Consider the following 14,537-nt stretch of genomic DNA (forward strand, 5'->3'; position numbering starts at 1 on the left):
TTTTCTGCCTTTTGAAGTAATAATAATAAAATGTCATAGCTCATGACACCTCCAAGCAAACTTTGCACTCATCTCCCGCTAGTCCTCGGGGTCTCTTCTTCCAGTGTCCCCAGTCTAAAGGAGAACAGTCAGGCAGAAGGGACAGTGTGGGCAAGATCCCAGAAGTGCTCATTCAGACTCCTACTTGGTCATTAATGATGAGCTGAGCACAGGGTAGAAGGAAGTGTCCAGGGTGAGCCCAAGGTGATGGGCTTGAGTTCCCGTGGAACCAGTACTGATGACATTAACTAAAAGGAAAAAAAAAACAAGTTTGGAGGCTGGGGGTGACATTAGATTTGGAACGATCTTAATTCTAGGAAAAGTAGCAAACAGCTTGATTCGTCTGCCAGCCCCGGAGACTGGTGGCTCCTGAAGGTCTCCCAGGGGACCCCAAGAAATATGTGTTCCATTAATAAAGAAATAAAATAAATGAAAGCTAAGCTATTCAAAAATAACCAGGGAACAACTGAGTCCAGGTGTCCTCTGCAGGCCTGAGGAATAAGTTCATCCAAAGTTCTGAGGAGTAAAAGTCCTGCCGGTACAGGAGGCAGTGTTGAAAATGTGCTTAGAATATTTAGTGGAAGAAAAGGAGAGAGGCATTCTGCACTGGGAGTGGGGTCTGAGCGAAGGTGCCCTCACCCACCTGTCTGCTTGGGAGTATCACTGTATGGAGCTTAAATAATTGGGTTATGAGAGCCTTCACCTAATCAGTGCATTAATCTCCAGATATGATTACCTGGACGGTAACTATGGGCAAGTGGCGTGGCTGGAGGAGGTGGGTCATTGGGGATAAGACTTTGGGATTTATATTTTGTCCCCCATGAATAGAGACCTCTTCCTGCTTCCTTGCCCTGTCCTCGAAAAATAGATCACAGATGAGTAAACCAAAAGAAATCTCTTCATTGGGTCTGAAGAGGCCGATGAATGGGGAAAGAGGAGAGTGCCCAGGGAGCACAAAGCTACAGTGACATAGGCAGAGAGAGTCCTGGTGTTCCGTTGCGCATCAAGGTGACTTGACTAATCGTAACGTATGGTCGTTTAAAACTAGCTGAAAGGAAAGATTTTAAATTTTCTCACCACAGAGAATTAATAAATACTAGAGGCTGTGGGCATCACCATCCCTCCAATCCAATCAATCCATACTACAATATCCTTTACACCCCGTAAATATATGCAATTATTGTACGTCTATTAACAATAAAAACAAAGGTGATTCTTAACTGCAACTCGACAGCTCCTCCAGTTGAGCTGGGAGACCGCTGCAGGTACCTTCTCCTGGGAATCTAGGAAACAGGCCATGAGACATAGGTGTGATGTTTGGCTTCCTCTTTCTGATGACTTACAAGATGGAGTGACTAAACAGGCGACTTGGAGCCACTCTGATAAACAAGTCCAGAAGTTAATTGCATTGTCTTGTTGTCTTTGTCTCTGAAAGAATTTTCCAGGGGAAAAGTCACAGAGAAAATATATATTTAGAGAGGGGAAAAAAATTAAAACCCATAATTGTTTCAAATGTAAGGGGAAAAAAAAAATCTTCCAAAGGAGAGCATTGCTTCTAAGCCCGCTGTTCCATATACATTTTAAAAAGGAAATATGGGACAACCTAAGGCAGATTTCTGTCAGCTATTGGGGATTTGCATAAGAATGATCAAAAGGGCCCTCTTTCCTCTCTGAGATATAGAAACTCTTATCAGCCTCTTACTAAAAGGCTCTCTGAGTCGGCAGTAACTCCTCTTTCAAAACTGTTTAGACTTGCAGGCAATATAACTCTCCTGGCTAGTTGTATGAATTTCTCAGCTGTTTGAAGAGAAGTATTTTGAAACATTAGAAAACCTATTCAGATCTTATTGCGCAGGCAGCAGGTGAGCTGGAAGTGATTCTGCACCCATTCTTCTCTGATTCTCTGGAGGGTGATGGTGCTCCCCAGCCTCCTTGACCTCACAGGTTTGGGATCGGATCGGGAGCCCTGTGAAATCAGAGGCACTCGCCTATGATCATGACACACTTTATACTCTCTGACATTTTGGTGACTGCATTAGATTTATCCAGAAGAATGATGAGCTAGCTAATAATAATGGTGGCCTTGATTTTTCTGGACAATTGGTCATGTTTTTGCATTTTAATAGGGATGCTATAAGGGAAAATAGGAGTTATGCAGAATTAGCTGGTGAGGCATAGAATCGGGTGTTTTGAAATCTGAAGAGAATGCTGTCCTTACAAGGCCCTTCCTTCATATAGGTGGAGACCTATGCATTGATTGATTGATTGATTGATTGATCCTGGGGTTGAATTCAGGGCCTCCCACAGGCTAGGCAAGTGCTGTACCATTGAGCTGCATCTACAGCCAGAGACACGTGACCTTGATTGATACTTTGTGTATCTGTGAGGCAAGAGATTCTGGGTTTTGCCCTGAAGGGGACAATTGATAGGAGATAGCCTAATAGTTCATCATAACATGAAGAGGCTGGTGGAATGGTTTGTGGACCAAGGCATCCAATGTTAAGCCAACTGCCTGAAATTTGGCCACGTGGGTTATTTGGGGGCCTGGTCTTTTACAAATGAAAGGACCTCTTTGGGAGAAGAGGCCTGGGATGTCACACCAGGGGTGGACATTGCCAAAGGTGGGAGCCTGTCCACTCAGGGCTATAGAGACATAGAGCCCTTGACCCAGACCAAAGATCCCCAGTCAGAAGGGGTGGACAGCTGGGGGCCCACACCAAGTTAAGATGGACATCCTGGCAGCACGGGGAAGAGGCAACCCTGCGGGGCAAAGCAGGGCAGTTGACTTGCGGGGAACAGTACCACCTCCCTGGTACAGTTGTCCTGGCTGCACAGGATGTTGATAAACCTAAAACTCCAAATCATCTAGTGCTAATTCTGAGAGGCACTCTCTCCATCCTCCCACTACATCACATGCATATTTTACACACACTTATTACACATTGTTGCAGTGTAAGATCTTTAAGAGGATGAACAGCGGCTGGAAGGCATTAGAAGAGACACAGGAAATAACGATTTTATTACTTACAATTAAATAATCCCTGCAAGCCTAGAGGTCACACACAGGCACATACACACAGAGAGAGAAGCCAGGGAGCCAGTGGAGAGAGAGACCCAGGAGCCAATGCTTTCATTGAGGTCCAGTGAGTTCTAAAAATGTCTCTCCTGCAGGAAATTTTAATTGGTGGATGCTATGCAAGCAGACCCAGTTGTAATTTATACAGTGTGCAGCCATTACCAATGTCCACGTTTAGAATATTTCTACCACCACAGGAGGTTCTCTTGTGCCTGTTTACGTCTCTTCCCTAGCTCTAAGCAAAAACTGCTGTGTCTCTGTACAATTAACTATTATAGAGAGGTCACCTCAATAGCATCATGCAATGTGAAGTCTTTGGGTTCTGGCTCTTTTCACTTCGTGTAATATTCTTGAGGTTCATCCACATTGAAGCATGTCACGTATCTGTTCCCATTGATTTTCTAGTGTTTTCTCTATTCACTCAAAGGTATCAGACCCTAATCCTTGCAAATTATCTTATTTGGGTGATAGGTCTCATCAAACATAATTAATTCAGGATATTTGGATGAAAGGATTATCCTGAATCACCTGGTAAGTCCTACCCACCATCTTAGAGAAGCAGAGGGGGGTCTGATTCTACATGACGATGGTGTGGAAGAACCCCAGGGACAGTGTTGAATTACAAAAGCCAGAAACACAGGGAGAAGGTGGTGTGAAGATGGAGGTGGACAGTGAAGTGCTGTGAATAAAAAAAAAAAAATCAAGGAATGTCAGAATGTAGGCTGCCAACAGAAGGACAAAGGGGCAAAGGCTGGGTTTTCCTGCAGAAGGGCTACAGCATGGCTGACACCTTCATTTCAGACTGGGTACCTCCAGACCCCGAGAGAGGAAGCTTGGTTGTTCCAGCAGCCAATTCATCAGTTGAATTGAGCCCTTGGAACGTTCCAGATTGGACTATGATGGAATAATGCTGTTGTGAACGTTCACATACGAGTCTTTCTGTGGACATGTGTTTTCATTTCTCCTGCATAGACAAGTAGGAATCCAGGCCTTATGATAAATGTTGAATATTTTGAAAATAAAATAAAAATGGCCAATTCATTTCCCAAAGTGGCTATCCCGTTAACTTTCCCATTTGCAAAATATTCCTGTTTCTCCACACCACCATCCACCCCTAAGGCTTCCTTTCTGTTTGATTTTACAGGTTGAATATCCCCTCTAAGACCTAAACTGTTTGAGGGTCATGTCAGTATTCCGAAAGTTTCAGATTTTAGAGCATTTCAGACACTGAAGTTTTTTGGATTACTCAAAAATAACCTGTAGTCACTTTAGTGAGTGTGAAGTGGTTTCTCGTTGCAAGTTTCCTTAATTATTGATGTTGAACATCTTTGCATGTGTGTCCTAGCTGTCTGCATACATTGTTTAGTGAAATGTCTGTTCAAAATTTTGCCCATTTTTAATTATGCAGTTTTTTCTTCTTATTCTTGATTTGAGAGGTATTGGGGTTTTGTTTATTATGTTTGGTTTTCAAGTAGACTTTAAGAGAAGATGTAAGTCCACAGTAAAATTGAGCAGAATCTATAAAAATTTCCCATGAACCCTTGCAACCACACAGTGAATGGCACCTCCATCCCTATCCACAGCCTCCACCAGAATGGTACATTTTTCACAGCTGATGAACCTACATTGACATATCATCACTTAAAGCCCATCTTTGACATTAGGGTTCGCTCCTGGTGTTGCCCATTCTATGGGTTTTGATAAACATCAAATGACATGGTATTTACAATGTTACTGTCATACGTAACGGATACACTGCCCCTCCCAAAATCTCCATGTTCCATCCATTCATTTCCCCTCCCCAGAATGACCCTTGACAACCACTGATGATTTTACTCTCTCCTTAATTTTGTCTTATCTGGAGTGTTAAGTAGCTGAAACCATATAGTATGTAGACCTTGGGGTTGGCTTCTTTTATGGGATGTAAAATGCCTGCTCATTTAATTAGATATTCTTTAATTTTTTTAAGCAATGGTTTATAATTTTTACAATCTTTTTCACTTCTTTTTAAAATGTACTCCTGAGCACTTTTTTTATTTCATTGATATTTTATTTCTGGATTTTATTTTCAGATTCTTTATTGTTAATATAAAAAATATCCTTGATCTTTATTATACCCATGGGTATATTATTATACGTACGGTTCTGCTGAATTTACTTTTTACTTCTAGCAGTTTTATTGTGTTATTGTTGTCATTGTTTTGGGGTTTTGGAAGGGTTTATTGCAGATATTTTAAGATTTTCTGAGTACAAGATGATGTCATCTATGAATAGACAGTTTAAAACATTCCTTTCCAAACTAGATGTCTTTATTTATTTATTTATTTATTTACATGCGGGCACTGGCTAGAACTTGTGGTGCAATGTTGAAAGGAAGTGGCCAAAAGAAAGATTCTTATCATTTTCCCCATTGTTAGTGGAAAGCATTCAGTCTTTTATCATTATAAGTGATATAAGGAGTGGATTTTCATCGATGGCCTTTATTTCAAAATCATTTAAATATATTACCATCTGACCAAATCTTATGTTGAACGTGTTTTTTTCTTTCATAGTTTTATTTTAATGACGTTGCTCCATTGTCTTCTGACTTCATTTATTACTGAGAAGAAATCTGCTTCATTTTTATTTTTGTTCTTCTGTATATGATGTGGCTTTTTGCTTTCCATGCTTCAAATTTTTATTTTTTATCACTGGCTTTGAACAATTTGATTATTATGTGTCTTTGGGTAGTTTTCTCCATCTTTCTTGTTTTGGAGGTTTACTGATCTTCCATCTGTGGGGTTATAGTTTCTTCCAAATTTATAAAAAGTTTTGCCATTATTAAATAATAAATTTAATTTGGTCTGATGCACATTCAGGGAACCCCAATCATATCTATTTCATACCACTTGAATTGTCTCAGAGTCACTAATGGTCTATCATTTGCTTAAACCATGTGTTTTCTTTTTCTACAGGCTCAAATACATTTTAATGTTTACCAATCTTTTCTACTTCAGTGACTAATCTGTTAATCTCACATAATGAATCTTTTGTTTCAGATATTGTAGTATTCCTTCTGTTTTTGAGGGGGGAGTGGGGTGCTGGTGCTGGGAATTGAACCCAGGGCCTTGTGCATGCCAAGAAAGCACTCTACCAACTGAGCTTTGGCCCCAGCCCTGTAGTAGTCCTTAAAAGTTTGATTTCGATTTTGTTTCATCTTCCTTATGTATATTTGGTTTTTAGGACATAAGATGCAATTATGATAAATAATTTAATGTCCTTATCAGATGATTCTAACATTTGTGTCAGTTCTGGGTTGTTCTTTATTGATTGGCTTATGTCTTCTTTATGAGTCTTATTTTCACACATAGATACACATTATTTATTAATCAGGACTCTAATGAAAACTTGGGGAAAACTTTTTGAAAAACAATGAAGTTTTTTCCTTGTACAAATCTCTGCTTTTGACTATAAACTTCAGCCACGTTGATCTTCCTGGATTCTCACCTTTGTCTCCTGGTTCATGGAGTCCAGCAAGTTCTGAGTTCCCTTTCCATGCTAAGTAGCCTGAATACTCTCAAAAAGCAGAAATATAAAATAATCCTAAGTTTCACATTATTTATTTCCTGTTTCAGAGAGATTAATGTCCTTTTGTTGTCTTATGCCCAATAACTTTAAAATTATTGATTCATATATTCTGTCTGGGCTTTAGGGAATTTTAGAGAGGGAGTAGATTTGGTCTTTGTTACTTCATCTTTACAGTAAGCAAAGATCCTTCACTGAGTTGTTTTAAAGTATAATCCCAAAACATAATACTTTATGCATTGTACAATTAAATTTTATGTTTGGAATCCTTAAGAAAAAAAAGTGTGTTAACATGCAACCTAATTAAGTATTTTAGTTTAATTCCAAATTCCAATTCCACAAGGTTTCCAGCATTTTCCTACATCACCACATCGAGTTTGGCCATGTTTCTTCTGGATTTACTGTCTCTGAGATATCTGTTTATCATTTAAGCACAGAGATAACCCAGTGAACAGCTTTTCACTCATGGACAGTACAACAGGCTGAAGTTAATGCAACGTGTTTTCTAGAAAACACAGAGAAGCACATCAAAAATATTTCTTTGGTTATTAATTTCTGCTTTTTATTTTATATTTAGTATTTTTCTAGGGAATTTCCATAGACACATTTGCCAATATTTGCCTATTGTCCTTGTACTCTGAGTCAGAGAGAAGTTTGGTGTAGCCAATGAATGTTCTTTGAGTTGGTGCTGGATTGTTTGATGATCTGATTTGTGACCCATCTAAGAGATCAGTGATGTAAAATTTATGAACACACAGTGCCGGTGACTTGTGTGTTCATATAACGTGTCTGTGTGGAGATTGTTTACTGGGTCAAATATTGGAAGATATACATGGTCAGGAGTGGGGAATCTTTGGAGTGGATAATGGGGGTTTAAAGGGCAACTTATAGGGTTTTGGTGTTAATTCAGGGCTGTATGGCTGATTATTGTAGGCTCCGTGAGAACTGTTGGGTCCAGTGGTGGGAGTTAGTGCATCCATGAGGAGGGAGGGGCTCAGGAATGAGTAACAGGAGGATGGCAGTGTTCGAAATAAGTTTCTCTGGAATACTTTGTTATGTTCTTTAGATGTGGTGCATAGAAATGGGATTTGAAGTACCCCCATTGAGATGTGGAATCCAGATCTGTAATCTGGGGTCTACAGACTCAGGTGTGGGGGTCTCACGTGTCAGTGATTTGGAGTCTGTATGGTAGTGGTGGATCTATGGTATCCAGATTGGTTTTTATAGTATCCAGTGTTGGTTTTGAACTTTTTCAACACCACCTAAACCAGTATTAGATGCAAGCTTTATGCAGAGAACAGACAAAAACTTGGTAGTTGGGATTCCCATAAAACAAGAGCAGTTTCCTGAGGGTGACTCGGCTATAAGATGCCACCAGCCATCATGTTCAGAGCATCTCAGTCCAAAGAGTTGCGCCCCATACTGTAAACTACAACAGATAATATGATCATGAATATGGAAAACAAAAAAACTTAAATCACTGAATGCAACCACATTTCATAAAATAGCAAGTATAGTTAATATAATTAACCTATAAAAATAAATACACTACATACACATAAGTATAAACCAATAGGATATGCAGTCAATGGATATGATTCTTGACAAAACAACATCCTCTGAATTCAATCATGGGAAATATCAGTCAAACTAAAATGGAAGGAATATTGTGTTAAGTAACAAGAATTTTTTTTTTTAAAATGTGAAGGGCATAAAGTGAAAATAGTCACTGAGGAACTGATTCTTAGTAAAGAAGTCTAAAGATAAATGATAATTAAATAAACGCAATGTAGGATTCTTGATTCGATCATGGAATACATAAAAGTAAAAAAGAATTCATCCACAAAGGCATTACTGTGGCCCCAAAAAAAGTAAAATTAAAAAAATCAATAATACATTGAGTGAATTTATTGAATCAATGAAAAATTCTTTGCTCTGTAAAATATATATATATATATGTATATATACATATATATATATATGATGTACACAAATTCAGAGGTTTGCAATTTGCCTTCAAAGCTGTTGAGCCATAAAAAAAATGTGTATGCGATTTTTAAGAAGCTAAAATATTACATGGCTCATATATAAAGTTCCAGAACATTCACACATGACAAAACATGAAGATGCTCAAAGGAACAGTACATTTGAATGCATAGAAAGACATCTTGGAGGTTCTTCAGATTAAGGTGTGGAGGTGAAGTCTCAGGTTCTCCCTTAGGAAGGACATACTCCAGCCCAGTAGGAGCAAGACCAGGAGGGAAACAAGCCAGTGAACTATCTCAGGCCAACATCCCACTGATGATAGTCTTGAAGGTGATTCTGCAGGTGGCGCTAGGGCCTGAGTTTCTGCCTCAACATCATCTGACCTTGAGCAAGGCACCTGGTTTCCGGTGTTCCTTCACCTGAATCTCACTGGAGAATGGTCTTTTAAAGTCCAGGTAACTCACGCTGATGGGGCTCTGTTTGCCTAGAGACAGAATTCCAGTGGAGAACCTCACAGAGGTGGAAGGGATGGTTTGTCTAGCAGAGCTCTAGATCAGTGTTTCCTTAAGTGAATTTTCACACTGAATGCAGTTCTATGTCATGGTGGTCAGAATGATACTCCCAGAGATGACTACATCCTTACCCTTGAAATCTGTGAGTATATCATGTTAAATGACAAGGCACAGCTAATATTATGGGTGGAACTGTTTTTGTAGTCAGCTGACTTGAAGATATCACCTCAGATATATGGGTTGAGTCAGTGTGATCACAATGATTTTTTTTTAATATAGAAGAATGCAAAAGGATCAGTGTCATGTGACATGGAGAGAAACACTTGACTAGCTTTTGGTGGCTTTGAAAAATGGAAGGGAGCCATGAGGCCAAAGAATAGCATAAACTTTTAGAAGATAGATGATAAAACAGGGTTCTCCTCTAGAATAATTAAATATCAAGAATACATTGAAACATGTTTTAAAATCTCAGTAGTGTGGCAGAGTTATTGGTGCAGAAATAGATACATGAACAAATTAAATAGAATTTCAAAATCATGACAGAGTCTCAAATGCCTACAGAGATGCTATACATGACAAAGATGACAACATCTTAATCTAATATAGAAAAGATATCTTTGCAGTAGTCATATTAGATTAGTTAAATATCCATAAGGAAAGAGATAAAATTGAATATATGCCTCACATTGACACCAAGAAAAATTCTGAATGGGTAAGAGATCTAAATATAAAAAGTGAAATTGCATAAATGATGGAAGAAATCCCGGGTAAAAGCCTCTAAGAAATCTTTGCTATGTATCAAATTCCAGAAGGAGTAAGTCAAAACATTGTTAAACAGTGTGATGGTTTAAGTGTTCTGCAAAGGCTCTTGTGCCAAAGGATTGGTCCCTAGCTGACGGCATTATTTGGGAGCTGGTGGAACCTTTGACAGGTGAGGCCTAAAGGAAAGAAGTTGGGTCACTAGGCATGTGCCCTGGAAGGGGATATTGGAACCATGGACCTATTCTCTTTCTCTTGCTTCCCAGTCACTGTGATATCAGCAGCTGTTCTACCACATGCTCCATCATATTTGACCTTGCCTCAGACCCAAAGCAAGAAATTCGAGTTACTATGGACTTGAAACCTCTGAGACCATGAGCCAAAATAAACCTTTCCTCCTTTCAAGTTTTTGTCTCAAGTATTTCATTATAGTGATGGAAATCTGCCTAATACAAATGGATGAATCATTTTTTAAAGTTTAGGGGAAAAAGTAAATATTATATGCCAAAACAAGAAAAGTATTTGCAAAGAGTTACTATATTTGTAAATATGACTTCTCAAAACAGGAAAAGTCAACCCTACAGGAAAAGAGAACAAAAAAATTGGACAAGTCACAGAAAATAAATGTGAATAGCACTTAACCTCATTCTATTTCCAGGAATCACTTCCACATACTTTTTTTTTTTTTTTACGTATTCACAAGCCTAGTCATTGTGGTACAGTACTCCCCACTTATCCATAGTTTCACTTTCCAACATTTCAGTGACCTATAGCCAACCTTAGTCTGAAAATATTAAGTGAAAAATTCCAGAAGTAAACATCCATAAGTCTTAAATTGCATGCTTTGATAAAAATCTCATGCTGACCCACTCCATCTGGCCCAAGACATGAACCATCCGTCCCCCAGCATCTCCACTGGGTATACACTACCCACTCATGAGTCACTCAGTAGCCATCCCAGTTATCAAATTAGACTGGATAGCAGGGCTTGTGTTGTGACAACCCTGATTTAACCTACTAATGGTCCTGACACCAAACTTTAATTGGAATATATTGTTATAGCTGTTCTATTTTATTGTTGGTATAGTTAACCTCTTATTGTGCCTAACATAAATTAAACTCTTTTTAGTATGTTTGTGTAGGATAAAAACATAGTGTACAGAAGTTGGTACCATGTGCTAGGGTTTCTTGCAATGTGTTTCCCACCAAAGAGAGGGGACTTGTCAATTATTTGTAAGAATAAGCCACAGAAAACTATTCATGGGACCAATAATTAGAGACTGGCTGGATCATCTAAGGCAAATCAATATTGAATATTATATAATGAATGAGAAATTTGTAAACTACTATAGTATCCCTTGGGTATTGCTATAAAATAAAAAAGACCGGTAACAAAAGCTATACAATAGAGTGCTACAATTTCACCGAAGAAGAGAAATGCATATGTTTATGTCTGGGTTTATAGTTGCTTATTGAACAAGTAAGATATAATAATAAAGATATAATAATAATGAGGAAGATATAATAAATGAAAGGCTCTGGGTATGGGACAGAGGATAGAATTATAGGGAAGAAATAAAAGTCTGGTGACTGAATAAACCTTGTTTAGTTCATTTAATGTTACAGGTGATTATTTTCTCAGAATTCCAATGCGGATTTAAACTGTATAAAGGCCATAAATATTATTTAAAAAAAAAAATAAAACAAAGGAGTCCATTTGTTTTCTGATGCTTTCAGAATAGCTTCAAAAACAGAAATTACTTCCTCAATGTTCCGGAGGCTAGGAGTCTGAAATGAAGGCATCCAATAGGGTTGGTTTCCTCTAAGGGCCTCCCTCCTGGCCTGTAGATGGCTATCTTCTCTGTCTCTTCACAGGCCTGTCTGGTCTGTGTTCCAACCTCCTCTTCTTAGAAGGGCCCCAGGCATACTGGAGTTGGATCCACCCCAAAGACTTCATTTGACCTTAATTACCTCTTTCAAGAGCCGATCTCAAAACACAGTCACCTTCTGAGTTACACCTAAGGACTCAAATGTGAATTGAGAGAGGGGCTGGAGGGGCAACATCGTTCAGCCGTAAGACTGTGAACGAGTCAAGTTGCAGGGGTGGGGGGCGGTCTTGCTCTGACTTTACAGAGAATAAGGGTTCAAGGACAAGTATATGCAATAATCAGATCTGGTAGATAGCACTGGAGACTGAACCAAAAAAAAAAATGCAGATGACAGGAAGATTCTAAATGACAAGCACAGCTAATACGCAGACTGTGCCTCCCTCATTGGATAGGCCCTGGGGTGGCAAAGGAAATGCAGGTGACCCTCCTCTGTGGTGCTGGGTATCCTGCAGAAGCTGTGGCACACCTAGGTGACCAACAGAGGTAAGGCGTTTTGAATGTGGGACCCCAACTTGGTACATCTGGCCCACAAGATCATAGGAGCTGGACCGTAGTGCCCTTTCAGGTCCCTAAACATAAAGGGAAATAGAAATTTCCCAGATTCATCCCAGATCCCGTCTAGAGCTGAAAAAAAAAAATGTGTATGCCTCAATTTACGTCTTGGATCCTCCAGCACCCCACATGGACCCCTCATTGCTGCTGGCCTCTCCTTTGTGCCTGGCACTGTCCACATCCTGCCATGCTTGCATCTGCAAAATGCTGCATCCCCAGACGTTGGTGCGTATAGGCAAAGCAAATGCAGGAGGAGGTCTCACCAGGGGGTGCAGAAATAGAGAAGCAGGGGAGCTTTGGAATCTGTTCCTTGCCCCTCTCTCTATTCTGTTAGCTTCCACCAGGATACCCAAAGCTTGTTTGAATCTTAAATCAATGAGCCTGAGGTCCTGTAACTCATTTCTTCCTCTGCCCAGTCATGCTTCTCAACCTAACGGGAGAAGGAGGTAAGTTTAGAAATAAACAAGGTTTTAAAGTCAACGTCACTAAGGTAAACCCAACAGTGCCTTTCTCCTCGGCCCTCTTCCTTCAACTAACAAGGCTCTTTGGTGTGCTTTAGCGAAGGGGGTTGGTTTCTGAAATGCAAGAGTTTCTTTGAAAACCGATGATCCTAGCCCCCTTTCCTTACTTGCCACAGATATTCCAGGGTCCCTTGAAGGCAGATGAAATCCATGAAATTGACAGCCCCCCTACTAAAAACGCCTGTGGCTATTCAATAGGAATGTCCAACCAATCAAGTTTCCTTGTCACAGGTGAGCAGCCCTGTCCACACCCAGCAGCTCCCCCTGGCAACCCCAGCCCTTCAAAGGGCCACCCTACTTCTGCGAACTCCAGTGGCACTGAGGAAAAGAGCTCCTTCTCCAGGGTCTGGCAGATTCTTCCTGGGAAAAGGCTGGGCCAGGAGTCACAGCTAACTCTGTCCCAGCCTCAAGGTTTCTAGTCTCTCTGGAGCTAACCACCTCTGAGCTATAGCAAGTCCTCCCCAGGGAATATCCTCATGCTCTCTGCTCTCCGTTGGGTACAGGCTATCTGACAGCAGGGAGGATACATTTCACAAATTGCCACCTGGTGTATTCATGGTCTCGTCTCTCCCATAAGCAGAGATTGGGTTTCGAGTCATTATACAGACAAGGATGTGGCTGTCATGTGAGTAGCATCCTCAGTATTTTTCTTTGTTTTTTTGCTTGTTTCTGAAGCCTAGACTCCAACCCTTTCTCCTTCGCTCGGTTTCCAAGTCCTTGTATCCCTGCTCTCTGACACACACCTGTTCTTGTACCTTCTTCCTAGTCTCTGGTTTTCCTGTTCCTTGCCCCGTCTCTCTATTCTGATAGCTTCCACCAGTACCCAACCCCCGTTGCCTTGTCATCCGAGGATGGGGGATGTTAACCCAAAGTAGCGTGGTCACAAGTCCTGTGTCCCCTCCTCTAGATTCAGCCCTGCATTATGTGTGAGCACCCCTGCCCAGAACCTGATGTGAATGAATGTACTTGGGAACAGAAAGACTGTGATTTCCGTTATTGGATGGAAGAGCAGACCATAAACTCCATGTGTTTTCCTGGCAAATCTGGTCAGTGCAAATGGACTGCCATCCCACTTAACGGCACCAAAATCATTCCAAGTTGACCTTCAACTCCACCTTTATTTCTACCTGCAACTTTATCCTAATATTCTTTCTTGATCTGGATAATATTGAAAGACCAGATTAGTTTTTTTTTTTAAAAAAAAAAGACAGTAATCTAGTTGTACATTGAAATTTTTGTTTAGACTATGCATGTGGTATCTGCATCAAGAAGATTGATAAAAATCAGTCTTAGGCTGACAAGTCCCACCCTGGTGACAAAGCCACTCAATCCTCAAATTCTTCATTAAATTTTGGTCTGCATTCATTGAGCAACTGACATGAATCCTCCTCATTCCAAAACTACTCTCGTCTCCTCATCCTACTGAAAGCAAAATTCCTTATCCCAAAGGAATAGATCTAAAAAAAAAAACAAAACAAAAAAAACTGGGGTCAGGCTCCATCTGATAGGGCCTGAGTCTTCCTTAGATGATGTGCTGACTCAGTGACAACTGAAGGGAGGGAGAGAGGATATGTGCTTTGTTCCAACAGAATCAAGAATCCTCTGTAAGTATAAAATGTATCTCTGGCAGATTAAAAAA

Source organism: Urocitellus parryii, chromosome 15 (genome assembly GCF_045843805.1).
Source record: "Urocitellus parryii isolate mUroPar1 chromosome 15, mUroPar1.hap1, whole genome shotgun sequence".
Taxonomy (NCBI): domain Eukaryota; kingdom Metazoa; phylum Chordata; class Mammalia; order Rodentia; family Sciuridae; genus Urocitellus; species Urocitellus parryii.